The 23807-nt window shown below is 37.9% G+C and overlaps 1 long non-coding RNA gene across 1 annotated transcript in view; it reads right to left on the reverse strand.

Moving 5' to 3' along the window:
* Nucleotides 1-5368: 5368 nt before the first annotated feature.
* LOC114710599 overlaps nucleotides 5369-23807 on the reverse strand; it is a 155104-nt gene continuing 136665 nt past the window's right edge. Inside the window, exon 3 of the long non-coding RNA XR_005091656.1 lies at nucleotides 5369-5594. This is a non-coding gene — a long non-coding RNA (uncharacterized LOC114710599). The remainder of the gene's footprint in view (nucleotides 5595-23807) is intronic.

Below are 23807 nucleotides of genomic sequence, written 5' to 3' on the forward strand. Positions count from 1 at the left end.
AAGCATATAAATTATTACATATACTATGAAAATCTTAAATGAAAAATAGAACTACAATGTGGCCCAGCTGTACCATGCCTGAACATACCTGAAGGAATTGAAGTCAGCTTACTTCATGGATATGTGTCTACCCATGTAAATTGCATCACTATTTACAACATCAAGTTAGCCTAGGTACCCACCAAAATGCATAGATAAAGTACGATAAATGAATATCACTGAGATGAATAAAGATGTCATTTGTAAGAAATTGTATAGAGCCATCATTGTATTAAAACAAACTAGGAAGAAATTATCATGTATTATTTCTCATAATTGAAATCTACAAGAAAAAAAAACCCTCAAAAGTAAAAGGGGGACTATTTGTGTTGAAATGTGATGGAGAAGGGAAGGGGAAAAAGATGGTAGGAAGAGCAAATATGATCAAAGTGTTTCAAATACATGTATGAAAATGTCACAATAAAATTCATTATTTATACAATTAATATAAATTAAGTATGTTTTAAAAGTAAGCAAACAAGAAAACCTTCTCTATTATATCTAATAACCAGTCATGTTGGGAGCCACTGACCTAAAGAAAGTTATGGTCAAAGATATTAGGCAATTGTATTTCAGTCAATGAATGAGTTTTTTACACAATAAATGCCAATAAAGATTCAACTCAGTAATTTAAAAATAAGTAATTTAATTAAAAGTGGACAAAAGACCTAAATAGATATATAGCCAAAGAAGATTTGTAAATGATCTCAGTAAAAACATGAAAAAAGATCAACCTGATTCATGATCAGGTATTTGCAAATTAACACACAATAATATCCTACCCCCTACCCACCAGGATGGCTTCAACTGAGAACACAGATGATAATCAGTGCTGGTGATAATGGGAGAAACTAACATCCCCATAATCTGATGCATTCATAAATGGGACAGCCACCATTGAAAACAGTTTGATAGTCTTCCAAACAAAGTGATTAAGACAAAGCTATGCTATGACAACATAATTCTGCTCCTAAAGATGTACAAGAAAAAATAAAATATTTTACATAAATTCTTATAGTAGCATTGCTACTAATGGAAGGTCGATATAACATAATATTGGGCAACAGTAAGAAAAATGAAGTACAGACAATGCTACATCATGAATGGACCCTAAAATTTGTACTACTTTTTTAAAAAGCCAGTTACAAGTGACCATGTGTTATATGATCCCATTAGTGTTTTCACACTAGAGACTGAGAGCACATTAGTAGTTGCTAAGACGCTCAGGGAGAAGGGCTGGAAAGTGAGGAGTGATGATTGATAGGTATAGAATTTCTCTGTGAGGACTATAAAATGTTCTAAAATTGACTGTGGTGACAGTTGAAAACTGAGTTTGCAAAAACAAATGGATCATACACTCTACAAATAGATGAGTTGTGTGAGGTATGAGTTGTATTTTAATAAGTTGGGCTTTTAATCAGACAAGACAATCAGCTGGTCCACTTAGTTATCAGCATTTCATCATTGATATGAACACACACATACTTCTACCACATGATTTTGGCTCAGCCTTTTCTTATTTATTTTTACTTTTATTGAAAATGGATTTTTTTCTCACTTATATCCTCATTATGGTTTCCCCTTCCTCTATACCTCCCAGCTTCTCCCCACCTCTCCTCCATTCCAGATCTGCCCCCATTTCCATATCTCATTAGGAAACAAATGGGCTTCTATGGGATAATAATAAAATATAAAACAAAAACTAACACATCAGATTTGGACAAAACAAATAATCAGAAGGAAAACAACCAAAGAGAAGGCTCAAGAAACAGTAATTCATTTGTGATCTCAAGAATTCCATAAAATCACTACATTGGAAAACATAATATATACACCAAGGACCTGTAGAGTATATATATATATAAGAGAGAGAGAGAGAGAGAGAGAGAGAGAGAGAGAGAGAGAGAGAGAGAGAGAGAGAGAGAGAGAATGGAAGTGCCCTAACACAATATTCTGAGACAAAGTACCTCTAAAGATGCTGTTGAGTTCATTTTCTGTTGGCTTTCTAGTGCTGGGAATGCAGCCTGCCCTTGAGAGTAGTTTGTTTCCCCAGTGAGACACTTTTGGGGAAATGTAAATTTTCTTTTTCAAGTGGTTATCATTTGGAGATTGCTTTTGAGATAAGGATGAAAGCATGTGTCCACTTCTTTCAGCTTTAGGACCCCAGTGGGTACAGACTCATGTAGGCCCTGTGCATGCTGCCTCAGTCTCTGTGTACTGATCATGTTGATTTAGAGGGCCATGTGTTCTTGGTTCCCCCATCTCCTCTGGCTCTTATATTCTTTTGTCATGCTTTTCTGCAGGGTTCCTTGATTACAGAGGGGATGGATTTCATGGAGACATTGCTTTTAGGGCTGAATGTTCCAAGGCCTCTCACTCTTTCTGAAAATGTATGGCTGTGGATCTCTATATTTGTTTCCATCTGCTACAGGAGGAAGCTTCCCTGATGGTGGCTGAGCAAGGCACTGATCTTATGATTATAGCAGAATATATTTAACAGTCACTTTATTGTTACAATTTTGTATGTGTGTTTTGGAACAGTAGTATTTACCCTAGGTTCCTGGGCTATCTAATCTCAGGTTATTTGTCACCCAAGCAGTAAGGTATGAGTTCAGTCTCATTAAGCTGGCCTTCAGTCAAACCAGACATTGTTTAGTGTGATGGCTATTCTTGGTTGTCAACTTGACTATATCTGGAATGAACTACAATACAGAAATGGAGGGCATACCACACTTATGGTCTGAATCTTGAGGCAGGAAGACTACAGTCTGTGATTCAGATGGTGAGGCTGGAAGACACAGGCTTTTGATCTAGATCCTGAGGCGGAATGACACAAGCCTTTAATCTAGATATTGAAGCGAAAAGGCACACCTTTAATCTGGGACACACCTTCTGCTGGAAGCCTATATAAGAACAATGGAAGAAGGAATTTGTCATTCATTTTTTGCTGGTTTACCTTCACCTTGCCAGCTGAGACACTCAGCCTCATAAAACTGAAAAGCTGCTAAATTCTTGGACTTTCCATTCACATCTACTATTTTTGGACTGCAGCCCTAAGTCATTCCAATATATATGGAGAGAGAGAGAGAGAGAGAGAGAGAGAGAGAGAGAGAGAGAGAGAGAGAGAGAGAGATTCATTCCACAAGTTCTGTGACTCTAGGGAACCTCGACTAATACAGTTGGTTACTTCCACAAGCTTTGTGATGCCATTGCCCTAGCATACATTGCAGGCAGGGCAGGATCCCATTGTAGATCAAAAGGTTTATAGCTGAAGCCGGGCGGTGGTGGCGCACGCCTTTAATCCCAGCACTCGGGAGGCAGAGCCAGGTGGATCTCTGTGAGTTCGAGGCCAGCCTGGTCTACCAAGTGAGTTTCAGGAAAGGCGCAAAGCTACACAGAGGAACCCTGTCTCGAAAAAAAAACCAAAAAAAAAAAAAAAAAAAGGTTTATAGCTGAGTTTGTGTTTCTCTTTTGGTAGTGTGCAGAGCACATTCCTTTATCAGAGATGCTAAAATGTAGGAATGAAGATTCAATGTAGGTAGGCACCAGCTCAACTTCTCCATGTTCAATGAATTGTATATCTGTTATCTTCAGCAATCAGGCCTTTCAGTCAGTTTATGGGGATCAACCTATAGTCTTAGCAATAGCCTGGCTTGTTTTGGGGTTTCCATGGGACCCCTTTGGCCAAAACCTCAATTAGATTTAACCTAACCATGATATTGGAAGGTTCTTTTGGGGACGAGATGGCCAGTTAGGGTTCTGTCTACTCCCTTATTTGACAATTTTATTTATATCACTTTCATAGGTGTATATATTTTAAGGAGCTTCTACTGTATTAGGTTTCCATACCACTCTTCAAAAGCCTTTAATTTTATGCTTATCCCTATATTCCCTCCCTTGCCCAGCTATTCTATCCCCTTCCCTACTTGATCCTCATGTTTCAGCCCCAAATTCATCCATAACTTTCTATTCTATTCTTCCTTCCTAATGAGATCTACTTGCCCCCCCCATATAGTCCCTTACTCAATACCTACCCTTTGTGGTTGTACAGATTATAGCTTGATTATCTTTGACAGAACAGCTAATATCTACACATAAGCAAATACATGCCATATTTGGCACTCTGGATCAGGGTAACCTCACTCAAAATGATTTTTTTTTCTAGTTCCATCCATTTACCTGTGAACTTTATAATTTATTTTTTAATGGCTGAGTAGTACTCCATTGCATAAATGTACCACATTTTCTTTATTCATCTTTCTGTTGAGTGACATCTAGGTTGTTCCAGTTTCTGGCTGAGTAGAGCATGAATGAACATGGTTAAGCAATTTGCTCTGTGGTAGGATGAAGTAACCTTTGGATACACGCCCAGGAGTGATATATCCGGATCTTAAGATAGATCAATTCCCATACTCCTGAGCAATGGCCAGACTGATTTCCATAGTGGCTATGCAAGTTTACATTCCACCAGCAGTGGATGAATGTTACCCTTGTTCTATATCCTTCCTCGCCAGTATGAAAAGTTATTTATTTTATTGATCTTAGGCATTCTGATAATATGAAATGAAATTTCAAGTAGTTTTGATTTGAATTTTCCTGATAACTATGAATTCAGAACATCTCTTGAAATATTTGTCATCCATTTCCTCTTTTAAGAATACTATGCTTAGATTTGAACCTCATTTTTTAATCTTGTTATTGTTTTCTTGATATCTAGTTTTTAGAATACTTTATATATTTTGGATATTAGCACTCTATCTATGAGCATATGAGTTCTTTCCATCTTCTGATTCTTAAATTTCTTTCTTCAATGACTTTTTTTTTTTTTTTTTTTTTTTTTTTTTTTTTTTGGTTTTTCGAGACAGGGTTTCTCTTATGTAGCTTTGCGCCTTTCCTGGAACTCACTTGGTAGCCCAGGCTGGCCTCAAACTCACAGAGATCCACCTGCCTCTGCCTCCCGAGTGCTGGGATTAAAGGCGTGTGCCACCACCGCCCGGCAACTTGAATTTTTTATCATACAATTCTGTGGTGATGTTTTATTTGTACTCTAATAAAGCTTGCCTGGTTATTAGAGGAAAAAGCTAGCTATTATAAGTAAACATAAAAGTCATGCAATGTTAGCACACACTTTTAATTCTATCACTTGGAAGGCAGGGATTTTTCTGGATCTATGTGAGTTCAAGGCCACACTAGGAACAGAGCCAGGTGTGGTGGCACATGCCTTAAATTCCAACACTAGTTAACCATGGAAGTCTGGAGGTCTGTACAGATAGACAGGAAGTGACAGAGCTGGGCAGGAAGAGGAAGTGATGTAGCTGGACAGAGAGAGCAAATCAGATGGCAGAACAGCAAAGCATATAGGCATGGGTAGACAGGAAGTACCTTACTTTTGGAAGCTTCCGAGTTGGTCAGGCGAGGTTGGCTAGTGGCTCTTCCTATTCTTCTGATCTCTCTCAGGTTTTTCCCCTTATATCTGTGTTTCTTGGATCCTAATGGCTCCCTTGGGGGAGGGAGTGAGAATGTGCGGCGACATCAATGACTCAGACTCCAGGAATCTGTTGAAAGCAAATAATGAACTCATTTATTCAATAACAGGGTAGGCCTTATATACCCTCCTCCCAGTGCCCAGTCTGTGTGGTCGTCCCTCATTGGCTGGGCATGATCAGGAACTCTGACATCAACTAGGAACTCTGACAGTTCCTGTTGCTAGGCCCTCAGGCAGACTCCAGGTTGGCTTTTAAGGAGTGCATTATGTGCATGACTTGGCTACTGGTCTGAGCCAATTTCCTTGACCCTATCGGCCTGTCCTACTATATATCTGGCTCTGTGTTTTCTATTGATGACTGTTTAGAAATTCATCTACACACGTCTTTAGCTTGATTAGAGTTATCTCAAGATAGTTTATCTTAGTTGAGACTATTGCAAAAGGTGTTGTTTGCCTGATTTTATTCTGTCATTGTATATAGATGGGCTACTGATTTGTGTGTATAAGAGTGAGTATCCAGATGCTTTGATCAAAGTGTTTATCAGCTGTTGGAGTTTCCCAGAGGAATTTTTAGGATGAATTACGTATACTGCCCTATCATCTGCAAATAAAGATACTTTGACTCCTTCCTTTCCTATTTGTATCACCTTGATTTCCTTCAGTTGTCTTATTGCTGTAGCCAAGACTTCAAGTACTTATATTGAATAGATGTAGAAAAAGTAGATCTGTCTTATTGCTGATTTTAGTGGAATTGCTTTGAGTTTCTTTCCATTTAAGTTGATGTTATCTATGGGCTTCCTGTAAGCTGCCTTTCTTATGTTAAGTTATGCCCCTTGTATCCATAATCATCCAGGACTTTTATCATGAAGGAATGTTAGATTTTGTCAATGGTGTTTTCTACATCTAATGAGACAATCATGTGGTTTTCAATTTTCAATTTGTTTATATGATAGATTACAATCATCAATTTACAAATGTTGAATCATGCCGGCATCTCTGTGATGGAGCCTAATGGATAATAGTAGCTGAAATTTTGATGAGTTCTTGGACTAAGTTTAAATATTTTATTGATAATTTTTGCTTCTATGTATGTAGGGAAAATTGGTCTATAATTCTCTGTCTTTGTTTGGTCTTTATATAGTTTGGATATCAGGTAACTGTGCTGCATAAAATAAATTGGGCAATATTTTATGGAATAATTTGAGGAATGTTGGCATTATTTTTTCTTAATTCTGGTGGAATTCTTGCTAAAATCATCTGGATCTGTGCTATTTTGGTTTAAATACTTTTAATTACTGCTTCTATTTCATTATAGGCTATGGGTCTTTTTAAATTGCTTATATGTTCTCTTAGAACCACCATCATAGTGTCCCTTAAGTTTGGATATGTTGTGTATTCATTTTCATTCAATTCTATAGAATCTTTTCATTTCTTTCTTAATTTCTGTCTTGACTTGTTTTTCATTTAACAGTAGTTGTTCATTTTCTCAAGTTTGTAAGCTTTTTGTTGTTTCTGTTGTTCTTGATATCTCTCTTTAATCTGTGGTGATCAGATATGATTCAAGGTGTTTGTCTTCGTCAGGGTTACTATTGCATGAAATACCATGACCAAGGGGGTGGAAAGGGTTTTACTTTGCTTCAGTTCCACAGTATTGTCCATCATGAGAGGAAGTCAGAACAGGAAGTGAAACAGGGCAGTATACTGGAGACAGGATCTGATGAAGAGGCTACTAACTGGCTTGCTCCATATGGCTGCTCAGCCTGCTTTCTTATAAAACCCAGGATCATTGGCCCAGAGATAGCACTATCCACAATAGACTAGGACCTCTCACCTCAAGCAATAACTAAGAAAATGCTTTACAGACCTGCCTACAACCCAGGATTATGGAGGCATTTTAATAATTGAAGTTCCCTCCTCTCAGATGACATTAGCGTGTGTCAAGTTAACATAGAACTATTCAACACAGTGTTATTTTAATTTTCTTGTATCTGTTGAGACTTGCTTTGTGTTCTAGTATGTGTCCATTCTGGAGAAAGTTCCATGAACTGCTGAGAAGGTCTATTCTTTTGCATTTTAGTGAAATGATTGGTAAATATCTGTAAAGTCCATCTGGTTTATACCATCAATTAGCTCCAGAATTTCTGTGTTTACTTTTTGTCTGTATGACCTGTCTATTGATGAGAGTGGGATATTGAAGTCTCACACTTATCAGTGTGTAAGGGTCAATATGTGATGGAAGCTGTAATAGCGTTACTTTTACAAACTAGTTGCCCTTGTGTTTGGTGCACAAATGTTAAGAACTGTAATGTCCTTTGGTGGATTTTCCCTTTGAATATGTTGTATTCTCCCCTATCTCTTCTGATTAGTTTTGGGTTTGAACTCTATTTTGACATATATTAAAATGGCTACACCAACTTGCTTCTTAGATCCATTTGCTTGGAATATCTTTTCCTATCTTTTTACCTCAATGTGAGGTAGCATCCTTGATGTTAAGATATGTTTCTTTTATGCAGCAGGAGGATGGATTCTGTTTTTATATCCATTCTGTTAGTCTGTGTCACTTTATTATAGAATTGAGACCATTGATGTTGAGAGATATCAATGAGCAGTGTTTGTGTATTTCTGTTCTTTTGTTGTGTAGTGTGTGTGTGTGTGTGTGTGTGTGTGTGTGTGTGTGTGTGTGTTCCCTCTTTTGATTTTCTTGTCTGGGATGATTTATTCCTATGTACTCTTGGGTGTGGTTAATAATCACTTTAGGTTTGAGTTGTCTTTCTAACACCTTCTATAGGGTACAGATAAAATTCTAAACAGTCTTAATAAATAAAAAATGCAGAGCCAAATGTAAAGGTAATAGCCAAAGAGACCAGAGAGCCACCACTACCTTATCTTACAACCTCACCATCATCACTTCCCCAGAGAGAGTTTCTTTCTGTGTTACTGGTGTTTTTATTGCTTTCCTGTTCTGCCTTTTCATTGTCTCTAAGCCCAGCCACATCACTGCCTGTCTATACAGACCTCCAAGTTTCTGTAGTTGATATTGAGATTAAAGGCTTGTGTCACCACACTTGGCTGTGTCCTTGATCACACAGAGACTCTGCCTGCCATGTGATCAGATTAAGGATATGTGCTACCACTGCTGGACTTCTGTTTAAAGCCTATTTGACCTCTGACCTCCAGGCAACTTAATTTATTAACATACACATAAAATATCACATTTCATCACAAATCAAATAATCACCACAATAGGGCTGGATTTTTTAGATAGATATTGGTTAAATTTGGTTATATCTTGGAATGTCTTGTTTTCTCCAACTATGTTGATTGAAAGTTTTGCTGGATATAGTAGTCTAGGCTGGCATCTCTGTTCTCTCTCTCTCTCTCTCTCTCTCTCTCTCTCTCTCTCTCTCTCTCTCTCTCCTCTCCCTCTCTCTCTCTCTCTCCCATTTTTTCAAGACAGAGCTTCTCTGTATAGCTTTGATGCTTGTCCTGGATCTCACTCTGTAGACCAGGCTGGCCTGAAATTCACAGAGATCCACCTGGCTCTATTCTCTTAAGATTCTGCAGCACATCTGTCCAGGACCTTCTGGTTTTGAGATTGGCCATTTAGAAGTCAGGTGTTATTCTAATATGTTTGCCTTTATATTACATGGTCTTTTCCCTTGCAAAGTTTAATATTCTTTCTTTCTTCTGTATCTTTAGTGTTTTGATTATTATGTGCCAAGGGTTTTTTGTTTTGTTTTGGCTTTTTGTTACTTTTTTTGTCTATTAAGTGCTCTGGGTGCTTCTTGTACCTTGATAGGCATTGCCTTCTTTGGGTTAGGAAAATTTTCTTCCATTAAAATACATTGAAAATATTTTCTGTGCCTTTGAGCTAGATATCTTTTCCTACCTCTATTCCTATTATTCTTAGATTTGGTCATTTCATAGTATCACAGATTTCCTGCATGTTTTGTTCCAGGATTTTTTTTTAGATTTAATATTTCCTTTGATGAAGGTATCCATTTCTTCTATTGTGTCTTCTATGCCTTACATTCTGTCTTCCATCTTTTGTATTCTGTCCATGAGGCTTGTCTCTAAAGTTCCTCTTTGAGTTCCTAAATTTTTCATTTCCAGATTTCCCTTAGTTTGGGTTTTCTTTATTGATTCTATTTCTACTTTCAAGCCTTGAACACTTTTTTCATTTACTTCTACTGTGTGCTTCTGTTTTCATAAATTTCCTTAAAAATAATTTATCTTCTCTTTGCAGACTTCTGTCATATTTATAAAGGCTATTTTAATGTCTTCTTCTTGTGCTTCAGCTATGTTGCAATACCTAGAGCCTGCTGTGGTAGGATTGCTGGGCCCTAGTGAAGACATATTTTCCTGTATGTTTATTGACTGAAAAATTTGGCTGGCATCTAGGTATCTGGGTTTAGGAAGATTATAATTCTAGGTGTTGATATCTGGCCTTGTCTTTGTTGATTGGCTGTTTTGTTCCTTGGTTTCTGTTACCTTCTCCAGTTCTTAGAAGAATGTGGTAGCTGTATGTTTCCTGATAGGAAATTCTGGGATTCTGATCATTGTGGCTACTGGGGGTTCCAGGTAAATTGTGTTCCTAGGCATTGGTAGCTGTCACTTAATAATGTGGGTGAGCTAGGATATGTGGCTGGAGGGGTCCACAAGAGGGAGTCAAGCAGGGTGTTCTACCAGGATCTGCTTAGTCTCCTGGCAATGGGGGCAGAGAGTAACAAGAGTTTGTAGCAGATAGTCTGCTACAGATCTAGGGCTGAGACTGGAGCATGGTACTTGGAATAATGGAGGAAGATCTGAAACTAACCTTTCTGTTTTGCTAGTCAGAGTGGTCTGGGTGTTTCCAAGGACAACAGGTTAGAGTTGGGAGCTTGGATAAAGCAATGAGTGGGGGGAAAGGAGTTTGCAGTTGTAGGGTAGTAGACCTGTGTGATCCAGTCTAGATGGGGCCAGGGATGGAACGGAAGACTCTCTAGGTGGTCTTTTAGAGAGACAGCTGAGGATAAGACTGGGGAACTGGATTTTGAGGAGCTGAAGGGGAGGTGAATCTCTGCAATTGGCCTATCTGCTTCACTGTCTATAGTCAATCCTTTTTTAAATTATTTATTTATTTATCTATTTATTTACTTATTTATTTGTTTGTTTGTTTGTGTGTGTGTGTGTGTATACCACTCTACCTCCCACCCCTACTCCCTACTCCTACTGCATGTGAGGGCCCTTTTGTGCTGTGCACTTGTGGAGGTCAGGACAACTTGAGGAAGTCAGTTTTTTCTATCTAACATGTGGATCCTAAGGATTGAGCTCAGCTTGTCAGACTTAGTGGAAAGTGCCTTTCCCCTCCTGAGCCATCTCTCTAGGCCAATAAATGTGATTACTTATTTTATAAAGGGCTCAATGTTGAATGGAATGCTGTCTCACCTCCTCTTTACATCTGCCATGAGAGATCAGTGCCATCCTCCTAAAGAATGCAACAACCATACACCATCTTGTATGCAAGAAATGGCCCTTATCAGACACCAGTTCTGCTAGCATCTCAAACTTAGATTTAACCTTCTACCTCCTCACACCCCCAAAATAGGACATAAAGTTCTAAGGCTTATGAATTCCTCACTAATTTTGCTATAACAGCTGAAATGGACTGAGAAGCCATATGATCTTTTCAAAGCTACTAAATACATTTGGGAATATAAATAGAATGCATAGATCCTTTGCTAGACAAAATATCTAGACAAAATACACTCTGTTGTCTATTTATAATTTTTTTTCCTGAAAACTAAGAAAAGAAACTGTCTTTAGTTGTCAAATGTAGCTAAAGTTTTTCTGATCCTGCCCAGCTTCTATGGCCCTGTGGCTGCTTGGACCCAAGTAAACACACAGAGGCTTATATTAATTAAAACTGCTCGGCCATTAGCTCAGACTTACTATTGACTAGCTCTTACATTTAAATTAACCCATAATTCTTATTTATGTTTAGCCACGTGGCTTGGTACCTTTTCTCAGTTCTGCCTTCACATGTTGCTTCCTCTGTGTCTGGCTAGCAACTCCTGACTCAGTCTTCCTGTTCCCAGAATTCTCCTCTCTGCTTATCCCACTTATACTATACTTCCTGCCTGGCAATTGGCCAATCAGAATTTTATTTATCAACCAAATCAGAGCAACACACATTCACAGCATACAGAAAGACATCCCCAGCACTTGCCCTTTTCTTTTTTTCAAAAAGGAAGGTTGTAACTCTAATTAGTAAAATTACATATAACAAAACAATTATCAAGCAAGAATTATAGTTATAATATCTAGTCTATTTGTATTTGGCAAAATTAAAGAAGATATCCTATCTATCCTATATTTGTGAGTCTAAGGTTCCATATCTAACTTACCTTTCATCATAAATAAGGAAATTATAACTATCTAGTCTTCAACTACATCAAGGACCTCAGAAGGATATAATATTACCTAAGTAATCAGGAAGTACATTATAAATAAGCAACTTTCAAAAATCTAGAATGACAGAGACAGACGGCTGCCTAGACAATCATCCAAAGTTCCTCTGTAAAGTTGGGGCATCTGTCTTCAGCCCACAAGCCTAGAGTCTCTCAGTCACTTCTTTCTGTGTTCTGTAGAATGTCTGGCAGTTTCTTTTGTGAAGCAGGAGCCTGAAGGACCATTTTGTCTTGCAAATTTCAGTGGTCACCTTCCTATGGGTCCTGCATTTCCAGTCAATGCAGCATTTTGTCAAGCAGTCCCGGCAAGAACAGTTTCTTTCCCAAATGCTATTTTTACCAAGAAGAAGATAAACTTCATATGGAGTGTCTTTGATGCCCATCCTCCTCTCTGAAGTAAATCAGTCCTGCCAGGAGCAGATGTGTCTCACTGTCCAGAGAGTCTAAGTTTTTAAAACATTTTAAATGCCATATTCTGTAGGTCTTTGACATGTTTGAAGATTACCTACCTAATTGAATTATAGCTATGTATACCTAGAAAACTTAACATGACTATAAGTTTGACTGTCATAGATGATTAACTATTAATCTATATTTTTAATGGCACATTACAATTTTAAATGAGTTGTATACACATAACACCTTAAACAAGAGTAGAAATATACATACAGTATAACAAAATTAACTTTAAATTTATATCAATAAGCTAAAATCTACACCAATATAAAACACTTTAAATAAGTTGTTGCTCTTTAAAAGTAGGTTCAATAATCTACCCTTTCATTCTATCATATCTATATCCTATATTTCTATATCATAGCCTCCTTCCTTTTTTTAGAAAGAAATTGATGTTGAGGAGAAACCTCGGGTGTCTGTCCAGGCAGCTGGCTGTTTCTGTCAACTCACATTTTTTGGAAGTCACTTGTTTACACTTCCTGTTTTACTGGGTAATATTATTTCCTTCTCGGGTCTCTGAGTGAGTTGAAGATTAGATAGTGATAGTTACAGTTAGTTGAAGACTAGATAGTAATAGTTTTCCTTGTTAAGAATTTCAGAAAAGAAACTCACTAAAGAGGTGTAAAGTGTATAAATTTGAAAGACATTATAAGGTAGTTGTCTGTTGGCAATACAAGTTAGGATAAAAAGTGAGTCAGGTACATTTTGGACTTACCAAAATAGGATAGATAATGGAATATTTTCTCTGAGTTTGTCAAATGCCAATGGACTAGACATTGTTGAGATATTTATTGCTTGTATATATTGTATATAGTTATTGTACTTATTGTATCTAGTTTTTCTTATATTAGTTATAACTTTTTTATTCTTTTTTATTTTTATTAGAATGTGGTGATATTATGCTGAAATATGATATTTTATTTGTATGTTGATAAAAAAGTTTGCCTGGAGATCAAAGGTCATAGTGAGCCATAAATAGAAATCAGGTGGTGGTAGCACATGCCCTTAATCTGATCACATGGCAGGCAGAGTCTCTGTGTGATCAAGGACACAGCCAAATGTGGTGAAACAAACCTTTAATTCCATTACCAAACATAGAGACCTGGAGGTCTGTATAGACAGGCAGTGATGAGGAAGTGATGTGGCTGGGCTTAGAGACAATGAGAAGACAGAATAGGAAGGCAATAAAATGCAGGTTAGACAGGAAGAAGTTCTCTCTGGGGAAGCTATGGTGTGGTAGTAAGCTAAGGCTAGTCATGGCTATTTGCTGTTTTTCGGATCTCTTCAGCTATTACCCCTGTATTTGGCTCTGTGTTTCTTATTTAATAAGACTGTTTAGAAATATGTCTACAATTAAAGGGAATCTATTCTTCACATTATAATAGTGACATTTAAATCCTTTTTTTTTTTTTTTTTTACAAAATCATAAATAAAGCAAGGGTACCTATTTGTCACCACTCTGTTAAACACTGTATGACATAGTAGCCTTTGCAACAAGGCAAGCTAAATAAATAAAAGGCATAATAAGTTGAAACAAAGTAAATAAGAAATAAAACTTTTTTATTTTGTTTCTTTGCAGATGTTATGGTTATTTACATACAAAAACAAAGGAACTGACAAAGTAGCTACCAAAACTAGTAAGTTTAATAAAGTTGCAAGGTTTGAGATCAATATTATAAATATTAGCATGCAGTTGGAAAATTAAATTTTAAAATTCTATTTATATGTTTAAAAACATGACTAAATTAACCCATATAAAGATACATACACTGAAATTTATAAAACATTGTTAATATAAACCAACTATGTAGAAATATAAGCCACAAGCAAGTGCTGGTCATTAGTTAGACATATACATTTCATGTATAGTTTATCATTTGCATCTCTCACTAGAGTGTAAGCTGTTTCAGGGAATGAATTTTTTTCTGTTTCACTTTCTGATGATTCTTCAGTGTCTATTAATGTCTGGGTTTGGGAAGATTGTATGCAATTCTAGGTGCTAATATCTGCCCTTGTCTTTATTGGGTGGGTGTTTTGTTTTTTGGGTTCTGTTGACCTCTGTGGTTCTTAGGAGAATGTGGTGGCTGTGTGTTGCCTGGTAGGAAATTTTTCTGGCATCCTGATAATCGTGGCTACTGGGAGCTCCAGGTAAAATTTGTTTCTAAGTATTGGGAGCTGACATTTAGTAATGGGGATGGTCTGAGGGATTGGGGATCCACAGGAGAAATAAGAGCAGTGTGCTCCACCAGGATCTGCTTCTTTCAGAGATAGAGGCAAAGAGTGAAGAGAGACTACAATAGCTAGTCTGCTATAGAGCTGGGGTTGAGACTAGGGGCTTGGATAGAGTCAAGAGGAAGAATAAGAGGAGGAATAATGAAGATTTGAAATTCACATATTTGCTTCACTGGCTTACTTGCATCTCTGTCAGGCTTGGGTGGCCTGTTCCCACAGAAAGTCTGCTGGAGTTGGGGGCTGGGATAACAGGATGAGTGGGGAACAAGGTTTGAGAGGCTCCATGTAATCCACTGGAGATGAAGAGTAAAGAGGGGGTAGGGAGGCCCTAGCAGGTAGTCTGCTGCAGAACTGAAGATGAGACTACAGAATTAGATTTAGAGGAATGAAGGAAAAGGTGAAAATCTGCAGTTAACCTTACTGCTTCCCTGGTTGTAATGCTAGCTTTTTTTCTTTATCTAGCTATATCAACCATTCCAAAACACATGTCTTAAAATACAAAGATTTATTTAGCTCATAAATCTGTAGATCCACAGTGTAGTATATCTGTATGAGGCTGAATTTGGTTTTATATATATACACATACATACATACTCATATATCTAGAGTCAGCTGGAACTATTTTGGGAATTGGTCTAGTACTGTGGAAATCATGTGGGAGCTGGGTGGTCTAGGATTGTATCAGCTGGCAGGATCCATCTCTAAATCATGTAATGTCCTTTCCATGGACTAGTCTGGCTGTGTCCACATGGTAATTTAATGTTCTCGGAGAATTAATGGAGGAAGTCTTCCAGGCTGATGGGCCCTTGGTTGAAATCAGGAAAAGATTAAAGCAGGCCACAAATACACTCAAAATCCAAGGGTAAGGCATGTGGAAGTCTGTGAACACATTGCAATAGGCAAAGATACCTAAAGATGTAAAAGATTGATAACATGTTCTTAATCAGCCTATTACACACTCAGTGAATCTGGTTTTCAAATCTCATATTATCCAGTCATTGTAGGTATCTTCACCCACCATTTGTTGCTTCTTATAAAAAGCTAAGACACCTGACCTTCAATCATATTTCTTAGTTGAAATTAGATTTACGATACTTATTTCACAAAAAAAAAATAATTTGAGGTTAAATACAAAGAGACTATTTTGTATTTATTAGCTGCAAGTATTTTTACTATTTATAGATGTAAGTAAAATGAAGTTCAAATTATTTCATACTGGAGAGTCCAGAAGATTCTGAAAATTTAAAACCTATTTTGACAAGACCTGTCTTAAAATAAAAGCAGAGTATAGAAAATGCTTAGACATCCAGTGTGATTCATCTATTTAATGTGTTATGTCTCAGTATAAGATGCAGTGTGATACTCAATACTCCTTGTAAGTGAGCATAAAGAAAAAGACTACATCCTAGAGTCAGAATATGAGACAATTCAAGAAGGATGGGTAGTGGACAACAGTAAATGCTTTTGAGAAGACAAGAGTTACTTCATCAACAGTAAGGAGGCTTCATTGGGTGTGGCAGTCCCCATTTATTTTTGTAAATATGAGTTGAGAAGTTGCAAGTTGAGAGACACTTCACTGAATTCTGAAACACAGAATTATTCTAGTCTCAAAGAATGGGCATTTTAGAGAAAGAGAGCAGCCATCTAGCAATAAAGTGGGAAAAATGTTTTGCTGGAGGATATTGGTGTCCTTAGGATGCTGGCTTTCCATGAAAAGAACAGACGAAAATAAGAGTTCTGTAGGTTTGATAGTGAGTAGAAGACGAAAACAGCCTGGCTAAAGAAATGGAAAACTGGGGCACAACTTGAGAAAGCATTGTTTCCTTTTAATATTTGGTTTTAGTTTTATGTGAAAACAACCAAAGTGTGTTTGAAGACTAATGATGGAAGCATACAGACAAACATAGGAAAGAAGAAGAGAACACAGTCTCCTGAAGGAATGTCGAATGCAAGACATGAAAGGATGGTTTGTTTTCCAATTGAGTAGAGACTGCTTCTTTCTCTAAGGCATAAAGGAAAACTTGGCCAAATGGTCACATTCTTAAACCAAATATCTGAAAATAAAGCAGTTGGTACCATGGGGTCTAAAAAAGGAAATCCAGAGAGATTTGTTGTGTTAAAAGATGCATTTCTAGGAAGTGTGTGTGTGTGTGTGTGTGTGTGTGTGTGTGTGTGTGTGTGTGTGTTAATGTTGAAGACTATGTGGAGGCCAAAGGAGGCTATCAGGTAGACTGACCCATCACTTTATCACTTTCCACCTTCCTCTTTGAGACAGGATTTCTGGAATCCAGAAAGCCCCAGTGACCCTCTAGTCCACGGCGACAGCATTGGGGGTTACAGATGTGCACAGCCATGCAGGCTTCAGTGTTGGTGCTGGGAATTTAAACTCAGGTAGTCATGCTTGAACAGCAAATGTTCTTACCCACTGAGTCATCTCCTCAGCTCTATTTCCAGAGAGTCCCAAGGAGAGTTATAGAAATTTCCACTACCAAAATAGGACAAAATTATTAAGATTGGGAGTTCCAAAAGAGCTTTGCCATGGCCTCCATTACTGGTGGGACCAGATAAAAGATCTCTCTTGAGACCAAGCAGGACTGGACAAGGGAGAGAAACAATGGCTGAGCAACTGACAAGAAAATAGGGAAAGGCACTAACCATCAATCAGATCCCATATTATTTAGAGCTACTGCAGAGGGATGTCTTCAAGGGGAGATGCTTCAGAGGTCATGCTGGTTTATAGGAAGCTTAATTAGGAAAGTTAATCAGATGCAAAATTATCCCAATGAATTCCATACATTCCCAGGCTGACATGTTACGATTTGAGGGTTGCCTGCTGCTGTGGGTTTGCAGGCTGCCAACTCCTCTCTATTACTACAGATAACTGTGTCAGCTGCACAGTGTCTCTATAAATAAATGTGCAGGGTGTGTCTCACTTTTCTTGGGTCCCACTTGTTTCTGGGCCAGGTCTTTACTTTTAAAACAGCAACAGCAATTGTTCTTGAGGTTGTGCCTGAAGAAGGACAGTTCTGTCAGACAGTAAGCCATCATATTTTCTGACATTGGCTGAGTGACAAATTGTGCCACCCTCATTCCTGGAAAAAAAAAAAAAGTGCTTTCCATCACCCGAATATCCACACCAATGCATCTGATTACCACTCCTTCTTCCTTTGCTAGGAGTATAAATGGGAAAGTTGGGAGCTGAGAGAGTTGACAATTTTTTTCTTTATTAACAGTGAAATTTTAAATAACTGCACTGAAAAAGAATTGAGACTACATTTAATCATAGTTTTGTAGTTTTTTGAAAATGCAGTTCAAACTTGGAAGTCAGACAGTTCTAGACTTAGAAAATTAGAGCTGTTATTTAGGATCTAATGACTTCTCTGAGTTTTAGTTTGTCTTCTAGATGACTGGGTTAATGACGTGTGTGTGTGTGTGTGTGTGTGTGTGTGTGTGTGTGTGTGTCCATGCCAATGAACAATACAACCTCTCTGACTGATAAAGATATATTGGCTGAAAGATGAGTAATAGAAATGATGATGATAATGATGAAGATGGATGGATGTGTTCATGGAAACAAATAGATAAACATACAAAGTAGTAGAGAAGAAGGCAAGGCAAAACAGAAGGAAGGAGGAAGGATAGCAGAAAGGAAGAAAAAAGCACACGTCATTCAAGGACTACTAATTAAGAGCACAGCCTCTGGAGTGAGGCTGCCTATATGACATCTAAGATGTTTCCATTACTGGCTGTGTAGGCAAAGCCTGCCTCAGAGGATGGACGTGAAGATTAAGTTCAATCATCCTATAAAAATCCCCGGCACACAACTAAATTAACAGCAAATAGTTACTGCATATCATGTCAGCTACCAAGCTAAGCACTTTATGTGTGTTAACTGATCTACTCAATATAGCCACAGGGAAGATACTGTCCCTGTTTTTAAGTAAGAGGATAAAGCTTCAAGTAAGCCTCTGCAGCCAGGAGGCCCATGTGCTGCCTGACCACAGGACGGCAATTCACAAGGTCTGGACAGAGTTGTGGCTTTATGAAAAGTAACTTGCCCAAGATTACATAGGCAGCAAAGAGCAAATCAATCCCTTTAATCCAGGTATGTCTGACACCTGACTGTGCTATTAACTTCTAAACACATTTTACCATGGGGCTTATTATTACATTAGCCAAATGAGGCTACTTGAAAAATCAGTTTAATGCTCAGATAGGTAAAAAAGAAAAAAAAAAATATCTTGACATGTCCCCATTTGTCTCTGTCTTCTCTATCTGGAGAACCGCACAGATTCCATGAGCAAACTTGGAAAGCCAGCTTACATGGGATTTAAAATTCTTTTGCAATTAAGCTCCAGATACTCCCTCCTCCTGGTTAACTGGGTATGGTTTGTCCTTTACCAATACACCAGCAATGACCCTTACAGTCTACCCAGTGTACTGCTGCCACTTTTACCCCTCTGCCCATGACTGTTTGCTGAGGAAACAAATTTCAATTTTAATACTAGCCGTAGGAACTCTTCATTTGGAAGCAAGCTTGCTGTTCTATTCCTTCGACTGCTGACTGCCTGGCCTCAGCACAGGAGAGGCATCAACCTTAGATAGTCCTTCCTGGAGGTGACACTGAAGACACCAAGTGCTGGGTCAGACTCATTCAGGAACTTTGAGCATCTCACCTGATACTGCCCTCCCATCAGTGACTTCAGCTCAGTTTCCCTGTCTTCATACCACCTACAGATTGGGCTTAAATCTAGCATTAAAAATAATTGCCAGAGGACCCTTGTGTCCATGGCTAGGAAAACTTAAAACCTTTACTACATCTTCCTTCCTCTCCTTAGTGAAGGTGTTTCCTGCCTGGTCGCATGGGGAATGCACAGGCAAGTGAAAGTGGAAGTGGATTGGTAGAGGAAGGGAATGGCAGAGACATAAAGAAACTGAGTGGCAGAGACACAGGTGGTAAGAAGGGACCAGACTATAACACTGAGGAAGACAAATTGGGAGAAAAAAAACCACTCACATCATTTAAAAATAACTCTGTGTACTGGGTGATTTTGTGTGTCAACTTGACACAAGCTAAAGTCATCAAAGAAAGGAGCCTCAGCTGAGGAAATACCTCCCTGAGATCCAGGTGTAAGATATTTTCTCATTTAGTAATCAATGGGAGAGGGCCCAGCCCATGGTAGGTGGTGCCATCACTGGGCTGTTGTTCCAGAAGGTGGGCTGAGCAAGCAATGGAAAGCAAGCCAATAAGCAGATCATCTCCATGGCCTCTGCATCGGATCCTGCCTCCAGGATCCTGCCCTGTTCAAGTTCCTGTCCTGACTTCCTTCAGTGATGAACAGCAATGCTGAAGTGTAAGCTAAATAAACCCTTTCCTCCACAACTTGCTCTTTTGTCCATGGTGTTTTGTTGCAGGAACAGAAACCCTAACTAAGACACTGTGTTCCTCAGATATGGCTTCTAGTCTCAGAACATATGGTTTATAAATATCCAACATACAAGCACACAGACACACAGTGTGAACCATCCTTCTCACTCTACTGAATGAGGCATGAATCCTTTCTAGTGTAATGATGTTATCATAGGCTATCCAATACTGCAGCTGGAGTCTTAAAAACAGCCTCCAATCAGCCCAACGTACAAAGGTTAGATTCAACCATTTACTAGCACAGCCGTGCCACAGGCCATGCCCTAAGCTTTTGGAAGTGAGTCGCTTTCTTTTTCTTTTCCAATGATCTAAACAGATTAGAAAATGAATAAATATATCTGTCCCAAATAAGTAAATGAGGATGAAATCAGGTAAATAAATGATCACAGAACAACAACAACAACAAAATGACTGCCTTAGTCAGACTATAAGACAGTGTCTAGGAGCCACAAGGAGAGGAATCTTCTTAGAAAACAACACCATTGTTACCATAAAGGGTATGTTTAGGCAGGCTTTCAAGAGGTGAGGAGGGTAGGTTGACTAAGGGTAGCAAGTACTCCAGGAGCAATGGAAAAGCATGGCTTTGTGGGAGAGATACAACAAACTAAATACTGGTGAAAAGTTCATGTGAAGGAAGGAATCAGGATCATAGTGGCAGAAGCACCTCAGGCACTCTCCTTTTACACATGGATGCTTATACATTTGGCTATGTGGACCCAGAACTCAGTAGTTCCAGTCTGAAGACACAGACTTGAGATTTGTCAGCAAATACAGGCCATGAAAGAGTTCATCAAAGGAAACTGTTTTGAGAAAAGATCCCTCTGTGTAAATCAAGGAATTCCTCAGGATTGCCTCTCATGATTAATCTCATGGACATGTCTGAGAAGGCAAAGCTGAGTGTTGTAGACACACTATTTTGTGTGTTGACAATATTTACATATGAATGTAAAACATCCTGTTATTGAAAGATAAATAGTTTTTATACATTTCAATATGTGATAAGTTTCTAATTTTTAGCTTTCAATGGATATATTTAAACACAATGCAGCAGTTTCATTAATGTCAATATTTATAATTCATGGCAAAATACATGCTTAGAAATTATTTGAAGTCAAGATGAAGTTTTTATTTTATGTCAATTTAAGTACATTTGAAAGGACATGTTATTTTCCAAAACCCTTTTCAGATATAATAATTCAAAGCATACAACTGTTGTCTTGCAGTTAACAAAGAAGAGATACATTAGAGAAAAGATACAACATGTTTAAGTACATTCCTGCTGTGTATATTGCTTTGTATAAATAAAATGCTGATTGGCCAGTAGCCAGGCAGGAAATATAGGTGGGACAAGCAGAGAAGAGAATTCTGGGAACAGGAAGGCCGAGTCAGGAGACGCCAGCCTGCCATCCAGGGAGCAGCATGTAAAGGCAACAGGTAAAGCCACAGAACATGTGGTGACATATAGATTAACAGAAATGGGCTTAGTTTAAGTATAAGAGCTAGTCAATTGTAGGCCTGAGCTAATGGCCAAGCAGTTTAATTAATATTAAGCTTCTGAGTGATTATTTTATAAGCAGTTGTGGGGTCCATGGGGCTGGGCAAGACTGGAGAAAACTCCAGCTACACATTCCTTTTAAATTAGCTTAACTTTGAGTAGCTTCTCCATGCTAGCAATGAAGAGAAACTAAATTCCAGCTCAGTTATAGTCCAGTAGTAATGAAGGTACTACATAGAAACCCAATATGAATTGTAGGGGCACAACCAGAGTGATGCCTAAGTTTATGTGGTAATTTCCTCCCTCCTTTTTACCTTCTCTACATTCCATTCTCTTCTGAACACTCCCTTCCAACATCAAGTTAGATGATCTGTGAGAAGGTAATGATTAAAAGAATTTGCCTCATGAAATCACTAATTAAAACACCTACTTATAGTCTATATTCCAGTCATAGTGGTAAGCTCACAGTGGTAAGGAAGCTTCTTTGTGGGAGACAGTTGAGCCAAGTTTTAAAGGGCTCTAAGGAACCACTGTTTGGAAGACTCAGAAAAAAAAAAATGCAGTCAGGATGGATAGTAAAAACAAAAGTTGGAAAGCCAAAATTGATTGTAGGGTTGTTGACCAACAGAAAGACCAGCATGGCTAAATAAGTAAAAGAGAAAGAAATATGACATAGAGAGGAGGAAAAACACAGAGGTGTCGTGCAGTGAGGAGTCCACATTAGACCCAAGAAGTTACAGAAGCCACATATTTAGTCTGTGAAATGTCTTCCCAGTGCCTATATGACAATTACAGGGAATATGAGTAAACAAAGTAAGCTTTACACACACCCATATACATGCACATAGTTATGGAAACACACATTCACGCACACAGAAACATACACACCCACATAAAAACATACATCAGTGCATACATTTTCAGCCTGTTAGATGCAGAAAAGGCCAGGTTTTATCCTGTTCTTCAAATTTTGTAATACCATTCATATCTTCTGGAAGGGCCATTTTAGAGGGAAATAAGGTAGAAATGTACAAAGAGGTTTTAATGTTTTTAGTTCATAAGACGTCACATTCAGACAATAAGAATTATAGATGAAACAACATGCTCAACAACAACAAAGGTCTGATAAGAAATCAAAGGGAAAGTTTAAAAATATGTCACAACAAACTAGAAGGGAACTTCACTACTAAAAATCTCCCTCTGCTACATTCCAAAGTAATTACCACCTACAGTAAAGAAAAAGAAAGATCTCAGCCTAACATTGCATCTTGAGAAATTAGAGAAAAGAGACAACCAAGATTAGCAGAATGAAGAAAACAATAAACACTGGAAAGGAAAACCATCAACTAGAGAACAAAAAAATATATTTAAATCAACAAAGTGAAGTCAGTCAGCTTTTTGAAACTTTAAAGAAAACAACAAACCTTAGCCAGACTATGGAGAGAGAGAGAGAGAGAGAGAGAGAGAGAGAGAGAGAGAGAGAGAGAGAGAGAGAGAAAGAGAGAGAGAGAGAGAAGATTTATGTAAATAAAATCAGAAATGAAATTGAATATGTTATAAAAGAGGCATCAGAAGTTATTAAAGGAACACAAAGAACTACAGTGAACAATGATATGCCTTCACATTGTATAAAACAGGAAAAATAGATAAATTCTTAGAAATACACAACCCAAAAATACTGAATCCAGAAGATTCAATAGCCTGAAGAGACAAATGGCCAATATAATAAAGGAGTGGTTTTCCCCTATGAATAAGGGGAGACTACTCTCTATATAATAGTATATTGTTTGTATCCATCCTGAAAGAAGGTCCTGTCCCTTGAGATAATATAGAAGATACCAAGATAAATGAAATTAGACAATACAGAAGAAAAATGCTACATGAGTAAAGCATCTCAAACACATTGAAATCAAGAGTAAAATGGTAGTTACTGAAAAATTTTTGGATAGGTACCACATACCAAAATTAAATCAAGATCAGATAAACAATTTAAATAGACCTATAACACCCAAGGAAATGGAAACAGTCAACAGAAATCTCCCAACCAAAAAAAAAAGCCCAGGGCCAGATGGTTTTAGCTCAGAATCCTACCAGAATTTCAAAGAAGAGCTAATACCAATACTCCTGAAATTATTCTGAACAATAGAAACAGAAGGAATATTTCCAAACTCTTTTTATGAGGCTACAATTACCCTGATACCCAAACCACATAAAGGCACAACT

Source organism: Peromyscus leucopus, chromosome 5 (genome assembly GCF_004664715.2).
Source record: "Peromyscus leucopus breed LL Stock chromosome 5, UCI_PerLeu_2.1, whole genome shotgun sequence".
Taxonomy (NCBI): Eukaryota; Metazoa; Chordata; class Mammalia; order Rodentia; family Cricetidae; genus Peromyscus; species Peromyscus leucopus.